Here is a 14,834-nt window from a genome sequence, read left to right as displayed (position 1 = left end):
GTATGCGCTACACTACACCCTGGCTTGACCGGATCCGCCTCTTTGAAGTTATGTCACCCGCTTGGCCGTTCCGTTTCGTATTCCCGTCGAGTGGATACAAGAATTTCAGAAGGCTGAATGGGTTGTTTTTGTTTACCTCAAAAGGGCTACAGTGCATCTGACACAGAAAAATGCCTGGCGTACAGCGCAAGATATCAACAATTACGTAGTACAGAGCTTTGGTCGCCCTGTTCTCTTTTCGTCCTTCATGTGCTACACTGTATGCCAGCCATTATGAAGTATCCCCTCAACAATTGGCTAGCGTTTTTACCGTAATATATTTTTCAGCGCAGATGTCAACCACACTTGAGATATCATTTTAGACCAAGTGAGTTTTAGGAACTGGCCACTTGAGAAGAATAAGACTGGTATTTTTAACGGCGGGTTTCTGTAGCGCATGGTTTTCTTGCTTGTTTCCACCCAATGGATCCTGGAACCCTTAGGTCTTCTCGGTTGTAGCTCCCTCACCAGCGCTCATCGCTTTACTTCATCGAGGCCGAATTAGAGCTTCTACCTGGTTGCTTTATTTCGCCTTGCCGTACGAGGATGTCAAAGCGGACCTCTACCAAATGTAACAGGGCCTTGGTTAGCGCTTAGGTGAATGGCAGCAGAAACGAAACAGTCCGTGATCGGTCAGGCTGAGCAGGCTCCCGCTCAGTGCGATGCCAACGTTCTTGCTATTATTTTACTCTCAGCTGCAAACGCGCACAGCGCATGCTCCGAGTTGCGCCCAAGGTTCGCTAGGCTGCGCCGTCGGCAAGGAATGCCTCAACGCTTGCCTGTTCTGTTTCGTATTTTATGAGCATGAATGCACGAAAGCGTACTCTCTGAAGGAGTTGTTTTCATTCGGCGAAGACGCCATGTTCTCCGTCTCTATCCTTAGCTATGTCAACTATCCGTGGTACGCTACGTATTGGTTGCTTTCTTCTCCTGAAAAAAAAAAATGCAAAGGTCATCATGCGATCTCACTCGACAGATCTGTGTTAGCTGTGTTGGTTGTTTGTTCGGCATTTATGTTGAACGCCTTTTGATTAAGTCTTTGTTTGTATTTCACCGTCGCTTCTTCGTTCAACCTGTGTGTGGGCTTCTGTTGGCTTAGGGTTTCTGGAAGGTAGAAATGGTTTGCGTGCGGTGGAATTATGTTTGTAAGAGGAAGATTGATTTTACCGGTGGATGTTCCGGTGGAAGCATCTCGAGCGTCCGAACGGTGCCCGGAAGGCACCCCAATCCGCTCCGCTAGAGGTTCTGCGGGTGAAGGTTTCACAGTTATAGCGACCACGGCTCTTCCGCTGGAAATGGACTACAATCCCGCCCACTTAATGTCGACATTTAAGCTTCTGATAAAAAGAATCCATAAAGTGGATAATGCAGAGAAAAAAATTATCGGTGAAAAACAAGCCAAATTCTTCGGGCAAAGAAGTAGGTGATGAGTGTTTATAATACCACACAATACAATGCAACAGAATTTGATTCAGTGAAAGGTGCAGGTATAATTTGAGTCCACGTAAGTGTCGAGCGCTTGTAGGTGGGGGTCATCGCTATTCGGTGCATTTCGTGTCACCATAAGTCGGGGTGGAGAAATGCCACTGGCATTGACGCGTTCTTCATATACGCAGAGGTTGAATCAAAAATAAAATTCAGAAAGACAGTATCAAGAACAATGAACTAGGATAGATACAAAACACCAAACCATAACCATTGTTGAGTGGGACATAAGCAATGGAAAGAATTTTGAAGAGAATATGGAGCCTGGATACGGAGCAAACTCAAACACGCTCTGGGAACTTTGTCTCGAGGTGCGCAGGCGACTTGGCGTTTGTGCGCCTTCCGCACGGCTCCCCGCATCCGCGGTGGCCCCGGCCCACCTTGCTGAAAAAGAGTTCTATGATGCAATAACCTCATAGAGGCTTCATCATAGAATATCATACAATCTGAATGATATATCATGCAATTTGTATGATATTGTATGACATCTCTATGATGACTGTATGATTTTACAGAAATCTATGACATTTGTATGATAATTTTCTATGATTTGTATGACAAGTGTATGATATTTGTATTATAAACTGTATGAGTTTATTGCACATACAACATTTTTCAGCAGGGTATGATTTATTGCACGTACTAATATACAGGTAAGCCATAAGCCCAGCAGTGTGTGATTTAGTGGCTTGCTGAGTGGTGGACGGTAGAGATGACTGACGCATCCATTGATTTGTTTATCGGGGGCCATGACAAATCTGCCCAGAGAATTCAAATCTGGGTTCTACTCCCCGAGACATGAGGGGCAGAAGAAAGCCTGATGCTCGGTTTATGGCTAACACATGCGCTCAGGAGCCACTGTGGGCGCTCATTGGGTACCAGGTGCCTTCTATAGTCGACGTGCCATGGTTTCAATACGTTTGGTTCACAAACGTTGTTTTGCAATATTTTCCAGTCTCTGATGGAGGTGCACCGGCGTCGCCTGACGCTGACTGAGCCAGAGGTGCGGTACTTTCTGCACCAGCTCCTCCTTGCCTGCCTGTATCTGGTGCAGCAGCGGGTCATTCATCGTGACCTGAAGCTTGGTAACCTGCTGCTCAATGAAAGCATGGAGCTCAAAGTGGGAGGCTTTGGGCTTGCCACCCGTCTTGACTACGAGGGGGAGCGAAAGAAGACCCTCTCTGGTACCCCCAACTACATCGCCCCAGAGATCCTGGCCAAGAAGGGGCACAGTTATGAGGTCGACATCTGGTCCATTGGGTGCATCCTGTGAGTCCTCTGAGCCATCGCGCGTACTCATACTTATTGGCTTCTGTAAAGAGCGGCGAAGCGGCCCTACCTGTTACAAAACTAAGGTCACATAACCGAATCCAATCCAATATGTTACTCACTGTGCTTAAAATTTCCGTCAACCTATGCCAGGACACCAAAAAAAATTATTTTAAATGAGTCAAGTGATGCATCGTCATTATCATCATAGTCAGCTACTTCAATGGCCCTGTAGGATAAATGCCTCTAGCGTTGATATCAAAGAAGCGTTCTTCAGCACTTTCCTTGGCTACTTGAGCTTGGAAAATTTTCGTCAATCAAGTCTGCCGAATATCCTGATTCCATCATTTCACCTGGCTGTGTATCCGCTTTCGCAAATGAAAAGGTTGCTTGAGGCTTACTGCATCGAAAGGACTAAGCATGCACTTTTCGCACAAAATGAGTAAAATGGCCGTCACTGCGTCTTGACAAGTTTGTTCGAGCATTACGCTTTGAAGTATTTTTTAAAACTTGATTGTAGTAGACATGGATGGTACCACCGCAAACGTTGACAGCAGGGCGTAGAAGTTTTACAAGGAACACGTTTGACATGCGTAAGGTTCTGCGTACATTTAGGAAACAAAAATGCGCAAAGTTAAGCAAACAATTGTCTTTTCTAGCACAAGGATTAGCATGTAAACTCATCAAGTCTTGGTTAAGCAAGGATACTGTGCAAAAAAAAAACGGACGAGAAGACGACAAGGACGGGCGCACACTCGTGACTGAGTTTATTCAGAAGAACATGGATACTTATATCGTCATGTCGGCCAAAATATTTACTGCGCGCATGCTAGAAACCTGCTTTCCTTCTGATACAACTCTATCAAGGTGTCGCTGACACAATCATCTTTTTTGTTCATTCTTTATCAGCGACATCTTGATAAAGCTGTATCAGAAAGAAAGCAGGTTTCTTGCATGCGCACAGTAAATATTTTGCAGACATGACGATATAATTATCTGTGTTCTCCTCAATAAAATCCTTTTCGTCTTCTCGCCTGTTTTTTTGGGGGGGCAGTACCTTTGCTTAACCATGTATGACCAATTCGTCCAACAGAACGCACTCTTCATCAAGTCTATCGTGCAGGCAAAACACTCGGCAATCTTCTTTGTTGCGAGATAACATTTCTGTTTCTAGAAGTGACTTCGAAGCCCACACACGACCTCCGTAAGGCTATCACTGTAAGAACAAACTTTACCGCAGGCTTTCCCATTGCTGCAGCATGCGTGCACTTTCCTTTCTTCCCCCTGAGCCTTTGCCAACAGTGTTTGCATTCTGCAAGTTTCCTTTTCATCCTGACACAACTTTCACAGCCCATTGAGGATGTGCCGCTTATTAAAGACGACCTAGCATGGTTCACTGCCATGGCAAGTATGGAGCTGTGCGGGGCCAAATAATCGGTATGTGACCGTTCTTTGCAGGTTCACTATGCTTGCGGGATATCCTCCGTTTGAGACCCACACGCTGAAGGATACATACGTGCGCATAAAAAAGAATGACTACCACATCCCTCTGGCGGTGAGCCCCTCGGCCAGAGCCCTGATCCGAAAGATGCTTCATCCACAGCCTGAAAAGAGGCCCGACATCGAGGCCATTCTGCAGGACGACTTCATAACTAGTGGCAAGTTTTTTTTTCGATGTACATATGCACTGCAGAAAAGCGATACGTACGTGATGGTACACGTCTTTGGAATTACCATAACAGTACAAAATAATGAGACACCTTATATCTGGCATCGCGTCTATACTTTTCATGGCAGATTTTTCAGGGCTAACGAACAGTTCCTGCTTGGTGACCTGGTGTTTAAAACTGTCTCTATATGAAACCCACAAAATTTAAGGGGCGCACAACATTCGCCAAAGGTGTCAAAACCACAAGGTTTAGCTATCGAGTCACGTAGCAGGGCTCCAAACCGTATCATCGATCAACGTGGAAGATCGTGTGAGGGGAGTGTGTGTGGGGAGCAGCGCAACACCGATTATGCCTACTCCCGTGCAGAATATGAACGCCTGAGATGTCGAACATTCTGGCAGCAATTTCTTTACAGAAAGTGGTTTTTGTGTTCAAGGCTTTTCTATTAAGGCATAAAATGTGACGAATGGAGCACAGTGTGGCACCTTTGTCTTAGTTAATAGGTGGCGTAATGCTGACGTCACAGCTTCATGTCTGCCTTTTATTAACTACATTGACACTTAAGAAAGACACTTATGCGCCGCGAATGTTTCGAAACCGAAGTGACTTCGCAGCACCAATGGATGCTGTGTAACTCGAGGGTCATCACGGCTGAGCAAACCACTCCATGCGATGGTAATCAATATGCAGCCAGTGGAGATAAAATTATGTACGTTGGATTCCAGAGCTACAGAAAAACAATGCTTTGCAAGTATTGATCATAGCATACCGTTGACAGCGGATATAATTGTGTTATTTTATTGTGTTAAACCTGATGAAGAGGAGAGCCAGTCAAAAAGGACAAGTACTAGAAGAGAGACGTAGATCAGAACGACTGGACTAGCAAATGTGCTTTAATGAAAACAGCAACCCCACCCCCCCTCCCCTAGTAAGGTTAGCATGGGCATGCCTGGCACAATTATGGCCACATTCCGGAAATAACAAAGGGAATATAAGCAACGTATCTATCACCGGCTATCTGAGAAGGCGAATTCTTTTCCAAGCAAGTGCACTGAAGTGGTACAGATACAGTTATCGTCATGCATACCGACGAAGAATGCTTCTAGAATGTCGCGCTTCTCTATGCCCCTACCCTTGCCAAGAATTGCTACCCGAGCAGAGGGTAGCAATCACACATCCTGCAATCGCGGAGCAAATTCGCTCCATTATTAGCAGAACCCAAGGACTTGTGGTATTCATGTGCACGCAGCCGATTATTGATATATCGGCCTGTTTGGCCGATGTAAACCTTCGCACGTAAGCGGGAACTTACATACCACGCGCGTGTCACATGGCGTGAACAGGTTCTCATGCTGCGTCAAACAGAATTTCTTCACTTGCCTCTTGAGATGGGCGCGCATAAGCCAGAAAGCTTGTAAGGAGGCAGAAAACACAACGTCAATGCCCTGCTTTACAGGCTTCTTCACCATGTATAAAATGGCCCAGATTTCTACTCGTCTATTAAACTTGCTTGATTTCAACTGCTAACTATTGTCTTCTGATGCCTCTTATAGACTAATGAGAATAATCGATAACTTTCTTTTGTTTGTGAGTCTAGCCCGGTTGTCGGCCTCTGCGCAGTTCATTTGTGGGCAGAATAACTGTTGACCGCAGTCAGAAATACGCGATTTGTTTTGTCTTGTGCCACAGTCATTGACTGGTTCTCTGTTATCATTCTAGGGCCCCTGCCTTCACGCCTGCCAACGTCTTGCCTTGTGACGGAGCCGCGCTTCGACACGCTCAACATTACTTTGACCCCCGATGGCCGTAAACCTCTTTCGGAAAAGAACGAAAGCAGTGGTTAGTTTACCAACGGCATTGCATGTTGCTTGCGTGTGACTTTGCTGGCTAATAGACACCTTTAGCATACCGTGTACTGTGTTACGGACGAGGTAGCAGCACCCCACCGCTGCCACCTGTTTGTTACGGACGAGGTAGCATGGTCGTGTGCCGGAGAGAGAATGAGGGACGTCTGAGGCTGCTGGAAAAAGACAATGAAGGAGGACTTTATACAGTAATTGACATATTTACAAGTGAGCTGCAGGAACGCTGCATCACGACAACTCATCAGAAGACCATGATGACAAAGAGCTCTTCGGCCGTGCCGCTGCCGGGGTTTTTTAAGAGTTCCCTTCCCTAGGGTCCCTAGATGGGGGCCGGGCCTGCAGGGGAAGGAAGTTCTCACTGGCACCAATCACAGACACACACGCACTCACTCACTCCCGAGAGATCACACCGCCGTCACGCGCTGGGAGAGGGGGGAACGATGCCATCACCGTAGCGCAGACGCCGGAATGTCCATGAGCGGCGTTCCCGCGCATTACGAACGCGCGTTCACACTCGGTGTAGGGGAAACGCTCGCTCAACCGGGCAGACGGACGCGGCTTCCGTGGCAATCCAGGCGCTCACCCAACGCGCGTCTCGGGGTTTGTCGGCGTTTCGCTGCTGCCATGTCGTTGTCTTCCCCAGGACGAAGGCGAGACGTAACAGACTGCCCCGCCGGGGGAAGGAGATCCCGATGGACAGGGGACAGCATCCGCTGTCCGGAGGGATGTCGCTTGAGGTTGGTCTCAACCGGAGTCGGTTCTCTCTCGGCGGTTCTGGAGCTCAGCGCACCCCGAAGTCTTCCTTTGCAGGTGTAGGTTCCCAAAGGGCACTGCAAAGTGACTCGTGCTCCGCTAGCGTTAGAACCACGCCGAAAACCCAACCGCTCAGTCCGCAAGCACGACACAATCCCCACTAAGCAATGCCAGGCTCTTTCCTCCTTAGAAAGCCAATTAATCCCTGGGAGTAGTTCCGCGGCACTGAGAAAATGCCCACAAATCGGCACATTACACCACAAAGCACATCTCAATTTAAAACAATAAACAAAACCAATTGGTTCAAAATCCTACATCAGGAAGAAAAAGACCAGCAAACCGCAACTATGATGCTGACTCTTTCGCTAGGGACCTCGACTTAAGCCATCGGCGTTACCGTTGAGACTACCCTTTTTGTAGCGCACCTCAAAAGAATATTGTTGCAATGCGAGGCTCCAGCGCAGGAGGCAGCCATTTTTGGAAGAGGTTGTTTGCAGCCACTGGAGAGGGCAATGATCCGTCTCTATGATAAACCTCGAGCCGGCAAGGTAGCACGACAATTTCTGAACGGCCCATACGAGACACGCGCACTCTTTCTCGGTGGCGCTGTACGCCTGCTCACGACTGGTCAGTTTACGACTAGCATACAGGACAGGGTGCTCCTCTTCTCCATTTTCCTTTTGGCACAAAACAACGCCCATGCCGCGTTCGCTAGCATCGCACTGAACCACGAAACGTTTAGTGTAGTCAGGGGATCGTAGCACGGGCTGACTTGTTAGAGCGCTCTTTAGGGTGCTAAAGGCCTTTTCTTTCTCTTCGTCCTAGACGACTGTTTGTGGCTCTGTTTTTCTGAGAGCATCCGTCAGGGGACTCGCGATATCAGAATACCTGGGAATGTACCTCTGATAGTAGCCGGCGACACCCAAGAAAGACCTGATATCAGTCTTCGTGCGCGGCTGCGGGAACTCTCGTATCGCGGCAACCTTTATTTCAGAAGGGCGGCGACGGCCCTGACCAATCACGTGACCGAGGTAGACAACCTCGGCCTGTGCCAACTGGCTCTTGGGAGCCTTGACCGTCAAGCTCGCGTCGCGCAGGCGGGTTAGAACCGCACGCAAGTGGGCCTTATGCTCAGGCCAGGATGCGGAGAATATGGCAACGTCGTCTAAATACGGCAAAGCGAACATTTCCTGCCCTCGCAACACTTTGTCCATGAGGCTAGAAAAGCAGTACGGCGCATTCTTCAAACCGAAACTCAAAACTTTAGGACGGAATGTTCCCATAGGTGAAACGAACGCCGCGTATCTACTAGCCTGCTCTGTAAGGGGAACCTGCCAGTAACCCCTGACCAGATCTAGTGTGGAGATAAACTGAGCGTTACTAACCTTCTCGATGCGCTCCTCGATGTTTGGGATCGGATAAATTTGATCCTTAGTGATGGAATTAAGCTTGCGGTAATCGACGCAAGGGCGAGGGTCCTTGCCCGGTACCTCGACTAAAATCAAAGGGGAGGTATAATCACTCTCACAAGCCTCAACAACATCCAGCTCCAGCATTTTCTTTACCTCAGCTTCCATAATCTCGCCCTGGCGCGGCGGCACCCGGTACGCCTTGGACCGTACTGGCTCTGCCGGGGAAAGTTCAATGTCATGAGTAAGCACGGAAGTCCTACCAGGCCTATCAGAGAACAGACGACGAAACTCTCGCAGGAGCTCGTGCAACTCGGCTTTCTGCTCAGGCGACAGCGGTGCTTTCGATATCAAGTCACTAATTACTTGTTCAGTGCCTTCCCTGTTCGTCACTGAACCCAATCCCGGGAGCTCGACCGGAAGCTCTTCGGGAGCGTTTACCATCATACACACCACTGCTTCCCTTTGTCTATATGGTTTGAGCAGATTACAGTGATAAACCTGCTGGACTTTACGCTTTCCTGGTAGCTTCACCACGTAATTAACGTCTGATAATTTTTTCACAATCTGTGCCGGACCCTCCCAATGCACATCGAGCTTGTTTTTCAGCGATGTGCGTAAAATCAATACCTCATCGCCAACCTCAAAACTACGGGCCCTAGCTGTCCGATCATAATAAATTTTGGCCCTCTGCTGCGCTTTGGACATTGCTTCACCTGACAACTCCTGTGCCCTTTTTAACCGTTCGAGTAACCCAAGCACGTACTCCACCACGACTGGGTCATCACCCCGGCCTTCCCACGATTCTCGAAGCATGCGGAGCGGAGATCGCAAAGTGCGACCGTACACAAGCTCCGCTGGCAAAAAGCCGGTAGCCTCATGGGGCGCGGTTCTTAATGCAAACATCGCTGCAGGCAGGCACAGCTCCCAGTCTGTTTTACTCTCAAAACACAATGCTCTCAACACACGCTTCATGACGGAGTGGAGCTTTTCAACGGAATTCGACTGAGGATGGTACACGGAGCTATGTAAAAGCTTTATCCCACACCTTTCCAGAAAGGCCGTGGTCACAGCGCTTGTAAACACCGTGCCCTGATCTGACTGAATTTCCGCAGGAAAACCAGCCCGCGCGAATATGGACAGTAGTGCATTAACAACCTCAACCGAGCTGAGTTCTTTAAGCGGGGCTGCCTCGGGGAACTTGGTCGCTGGGCAGATCACAGTCAAAATGTGTTTGTGCCCTGAGGTTGTTACCGGCAGGGGTCCCACTATGTCAATAACGAGCCGTCTAAAGGGCTCCGTAATGATAGGCACCAACTTCAACGGCGCTCGCGCCTTGTCCCCCGGTTTTCCCACACGCTGACAGGTGTCACAAGTCCTTACGAACTGCTCTGCGTCACGAAAACACCCCGGCCAATAGTATTCTTGCAGCAGACGGTTCTTAGTCTTTTTAACTCCTAGGTGCCCGGACCACGAACCTCCATGCGACAGGCGCAACAGATCCTGACGGTAGCACTGAGGAACGACCAGCTGATCGAACTCTACTCCCCTAAGGTCTAGATACCTCCGGTACAGGACACCTCTTCTTTCTACAAAACGTACCTTTTCTGTGCGATCCCTTCTCTCACATTGCAGCGGATATTCTCTAGGCTGCGGTCATTTTTTTGCTCGGCTATCAGATCAGAACTGCGGACTTTTAACAACCTATCAAGTCCATCTGACGTCGGCGCTATGAGCAGGTCTGCCGATAGCTCCTCTAGTGTTCCCGGGTCCGGGATTCTCTCTAGCTTATCCGATGCCTTCAATGGTTCAGGCTCCCTTCTGCCCTGTGCGGATATGCTCTGAACCTCAGTGGGCTGTACCTCCGACCCCTTCTCCCTGTTCGGCAACGTCGCCTCCGCAACTACCGCCTTTGCAGCAAGCTCCCGAGCTCTCGATCTGGTCAAGGCCTGAACGCTACCCTCACCAAACACGAGTCCCTTTTCGCGCAGGAGGTGATCGGACCTGTTTGAAAATAGGTACGGATACTGAGGGGGGAGCATAGATGACACCGCGGCCTCTGTCTCAAGTGCGCCGAAAGGTCCTTCAATACGCACTTTTGCTACGGGCAGACACACGTTATGTGCTTCCACGGCTTGCTTGATCCATGCGCACTCGCCCGTGAACATATCGGGTTCTACGAAAGAGAAGTGAACCACATCCATCGTCGCCGCGGAATCACGAAGCACTAGGCACTCTTTCCCGTTCACGACGAGGTCTCGCATGTACGGCTCCAGAAGCTTCATGTTCTCGTCATTACTGCATACTGACAAAAATACGAGCTTAGTTTTCGCTTCGGGACACTGCGCCGAAAAGTGTCCCGGCTTCTGGCAAGTATAACACACGCGCGTTTGCCTTGCAACCTCTTCCTGCGTTCGTTGTCGGCAGCCGCCGTCTCTGTGCGCTCGGTCGGATCATTTTTACTCGCATCCGCACCACATTTGCCCTCCTTTGGTCTGATGGGCGTGAACTTCGGCCTCTCAAACTTCGAGCCGAATTCACCCCTTTGACCGTCCCTGGCTCCGCGAGCCCGACGAGTCACAAACTCCTCTGCTAGCTCAGCGGCTCTCGCCACGGTACTAACGTCTGGCCTGTCCAAGACCCAGTACCGCACGTTTTCCGGTAATCGTCTCTAAAATTGCTCCAGCCCGAAACACTGCAGATCTTTCTCGTGATTGCCAAACGCTTTCTCTTCTTTAAGCCATTCCTGCATGTTTGACATAAGCTTGTAGGCGAAATCCGGATATGACTCGTTTTTGTCTTTCTCAGTTTCGCGAAACTTCCGACGGAACGCTTCTGCTGACAGCCTGTACTTTTTAAGCAGACTCGATTTCACAAGATCGTAATCCTCCGCCTCCTCTTTCTGCACGCGAGCGATTACGTCGGCCGCCTCAGCGGGCAACAAAGTGAGCAAACGCCGTGGCCACGTTTCCCGAGAAAACCCCTGCTGCTCGCACGTTCGCTCGAAGTGAACAAGGAAGAAACCAATGTCGTCTCCAGTCTGAAACGACCGCATTAAGTCAGTCATTTTGTACGATACCCGCTCTCCTGCACCGTATGCCTGACTTGACCTACGAGCGCGTTCCATCTCTATGTCGAGACGCTTCATTTCCAAAGCGTATTGACACTCGCGTTCCTCTTTCTCTTGTTTTTCTTTACGTTCAAATTCCTCTTTCTCTTGTTTTTCTTTTCGTTCAAGTTCCTCTTTCTCTTGTTTTTCTTTACGTTCAAGTTCCTCTTGTTCTCTTTTTGCCAATTCCCTCTCCTCAATGGTCTCAAGGCATTCCGCAAGCTCGTCATCTTCAGCCTCTAACGCAAGAATAGCCTTCAGCAGTTCTGGTTTTCTGAGTTTGTCTGATACCTCCAGACCCAACTCTTTCACAAGCTCCAGTAACTTTGGTTTGCGCAGCGTCTTCAAATCCATGGCTGCTCCGAGTGCTGCTGCTCTACTGCCCGCTATTGTCTTGCTGCAACTAACCCAGCAGCAACGACCACCCAATTACCAGCTCTGTTCCTGACACTAACAAAAGTCTGGCAAAACTCAGCTGAAGAAAGTCCCGCACTCACCAAACCTCGCAGCCAAGAATCCAGCGCAGTCGGTCCGCTGCAGGCAACCAATTCATCACAAAGGGCTGTTGCACTGCCCCCGACTAGCCGTTCTGCTGCTCAGCGTCCCGTTGTCCGCAACTCTCCGCTGGCGTCCGATGTTTCGCATCCCACCGCTGCCACCAGTTTGTTACGGACGAGGTAGCAGCACCCCACCGCTGTCACCTGTTTGTTACGGACGAGGTAGCATGGTCGTGTGCCGGAGAGAGAATGAGGGACGTCTGAGACGAGGCTGCTGGAAAAAGACAATGAAGGAGGACTTTATACAGTAATTGACATATTTACAAGTGAGCTGCAGAAACGCTGCATCACGACAACTCATCAGAAGACCATGATTACAAAGAGCTCTTCGGCCGTGCCGCTGCCGGGGTTTTTTAAGAGTTCCCTTCCCTAGGGTCCCTAGATGGGGGCCGGGCCTGCAGGGGAAGGAAGTTCTCACTGGCACCAATCACAGACACACACGCACTCACTCACTCCCGAGAGATCACACCGCCGTCACGCGCTGGGAGAGGGGGGAACGATGCCATCACCGTAGCGCAGACGCCGGAATGTCCATGAGCGGCGTTCCCGCGCATTACGAACGCGCGTTCACACTCGGTGTAGGGGAAACGCTCGCTCAACTGGGCAGACGGACGCGGCTTCCGTGGCAATCCAGGCGCTCACCCAACGCGCGTCTCGGGGTTTGTCGGCGTTTCGCTGCTGCCATGTCGCTGTCTTCCCCAGGACGAAGGCGAGACGTAACAACTGTGATATCATTACCTTTACCGGAACGCCCCTGCTGAAACAAAGTTCTATGATGCAATAAGCTCATAGATCATTCATCATAGAATATCATACAATCTGTATGACATATCATACGATCTGTATGATTATATGATACAATTCGTATGATATGTCATACAGATTGTATGATATTCTATGATGAATGATCTATGAGGTTATTGCATCATAGAACTTTTTTTCAGCAGGGCAGCAGGAGCAGCGATGCCGTTGCAACCCCCGTGCTGCCATCCTGGAGCCTCTCCTTACGCACTACGACTGTTGCTATCAAGATATTAGAGGTCCAGACGCCATGGCTGCAAACCATCGACCCAAGTGAGCATCTCTAGTGCAGGGCGCTGCATGCTGTTTGCCATCAAAGTAAGTCGTAGCGTGCAAAGGACTGACAGTGATAACCTGCATTTTTGAAGCCTCCGCTCCATGAATGCGCGCCTCTCCTTCAATGCAGTCTCCCAAGCTTCACTGGCAGAAAACAAGCTGCCGCTTTAAATTACGCACGCGCAATGTATGCGGGTGACCGGTGCACGCACATACCATTTCCCATGAGCACCTGAAGTCTCGTGGAAATTGGGTCACCCAGATGCGCTGGTTTTTTACCTTTTCTCTTGTACAAAAGGTGGATTATCATCATCTAATGTAAAGCGTGCCTCGAGAACCACTGAGCATTTGGCTTGGCTAGTCTCCGCGTCGGTTCACCTCTGGGCTTCAGCGACGCTCAGGTTTTTCTTCCTGTGTAACAGATCGCCATGCAACTGCCCAGTACTTGGCACGTGGATGTTTTCCTCTTAATGTAAAGGTACTGCTTTCGCGTATCTGCACGAAGCTGCTAGCCAACGGCAGTCAATACAAATAAAATACCTAATTTACTCACATAATGGCCACACCAAATAATCCATGTACCTATCACTGTTGCGAAAAAGTTACTTTTTGCTAATAATTGCCCCCCGTACAGAACAGACCCTACAAATGTTCGTGAGCTTCAGTCTTTTACTTACCATAATCATCGTTTTCGTGCTCTCTATATAGATTGAGTGATGCAGAGAACATATTTGGGCCCTCTGCACAATAATTCAAAGCATTTAATAAGATACCGTCCCGAGCAAAGTAATGTACACTCCTCAAGCTTCGGGCATGCTTCATCGCCTCGCTATTTTTCAGAACCTTCTGCTGTCGAAGTGGAAGTAGCCGAGGGGCCTTTTATAGAGAGCAGTCTCTGTTGCTGGGCTAGTTGGTTTCAGTCATTATGGAGTCTACAAAGCTTGCAGACGAATGGACGAATACGTTAACGACACACATTAAGCTCAACATTCAACTTTTTTTTCATGTAATCGATCCGCACTTTTAATTTGGAAGAAAGGGAGGGACGCGAATTCATACCTACTGATAAAGAAAACTGCAGGAATATTCTATAACAGCCAATCACGAAATGATAGCCAGGAAGGCTAAGTCCGCCACGAAGCAAAAAGAAATAAACTGCAACAAGAAAGCATGATAAAAGCAAGACAATGCCGAGAGAACTTTCTTGTCGTCTTCACCGCGTAAGTTACCGGCAGTTGTCTCGGCCTTGGCCACGTTTTCTCATGCTTTCCTGTTCAATTTTCCCCCTTTTTGTTTTGTTGGAGGCATAGCCTTCAGGGCTAGTCGTTGTATGAGTGGCTGTTATAAAATTTTCTTCCTGTTTCCTTTGGCCGTAGGTACGAGCGCGAGTCACCGCCTTTGTGCCAAAGTAATAGATGTGGTTCGATTACTTGAAAAATAAAGTTAGTTCAGCGCAGTGCATACGTTGTTTTCGTCTTTGTGCCTTCATCTTCAAGCACTGTGGATTCCTTTCTGCTTTTTGTCTCCAGGCATGCCAGTTTTACCGTTTCGATCCATGGCCCTTCTGTTTTCTCGAAAACTCCTAGAGGTTTCCCAAAAAT

General features: G+C 49.0%; 1 pseudogene; it reads right to left on the bottom strand.

Annotated features, from left to right (window-relative positions):
* Nucleotides 1-7,902: 7,902 nt before the first annotated feature.
* On the bottom strand, nucleotides 7,903-12,059 carry LOC149354068 (uncharacterized; annotated as a pseudogene).
* Between the last annotated feature and the right edge of the window lie 2,775 nt (nucleotides 12,060-14,834).

This window comes from Amblyomma mixtum, chromosome 3 (genome assembly GCF_055824585.1).
Source record: "Amblyomma mixtum isolate Tamu chromosome 3, ASM5582458v1, whole genome shotgun sequence".
Lineage (NCBI taxonomy): Eukaryota > Metazoa > Arthropoda > Arachnida > Ixodida > Ixodidae > Amblyomma > Amblyomma mixtum.
This window is presented reverse-complemented; position numbering and strand designations above follow the sequence as displayed.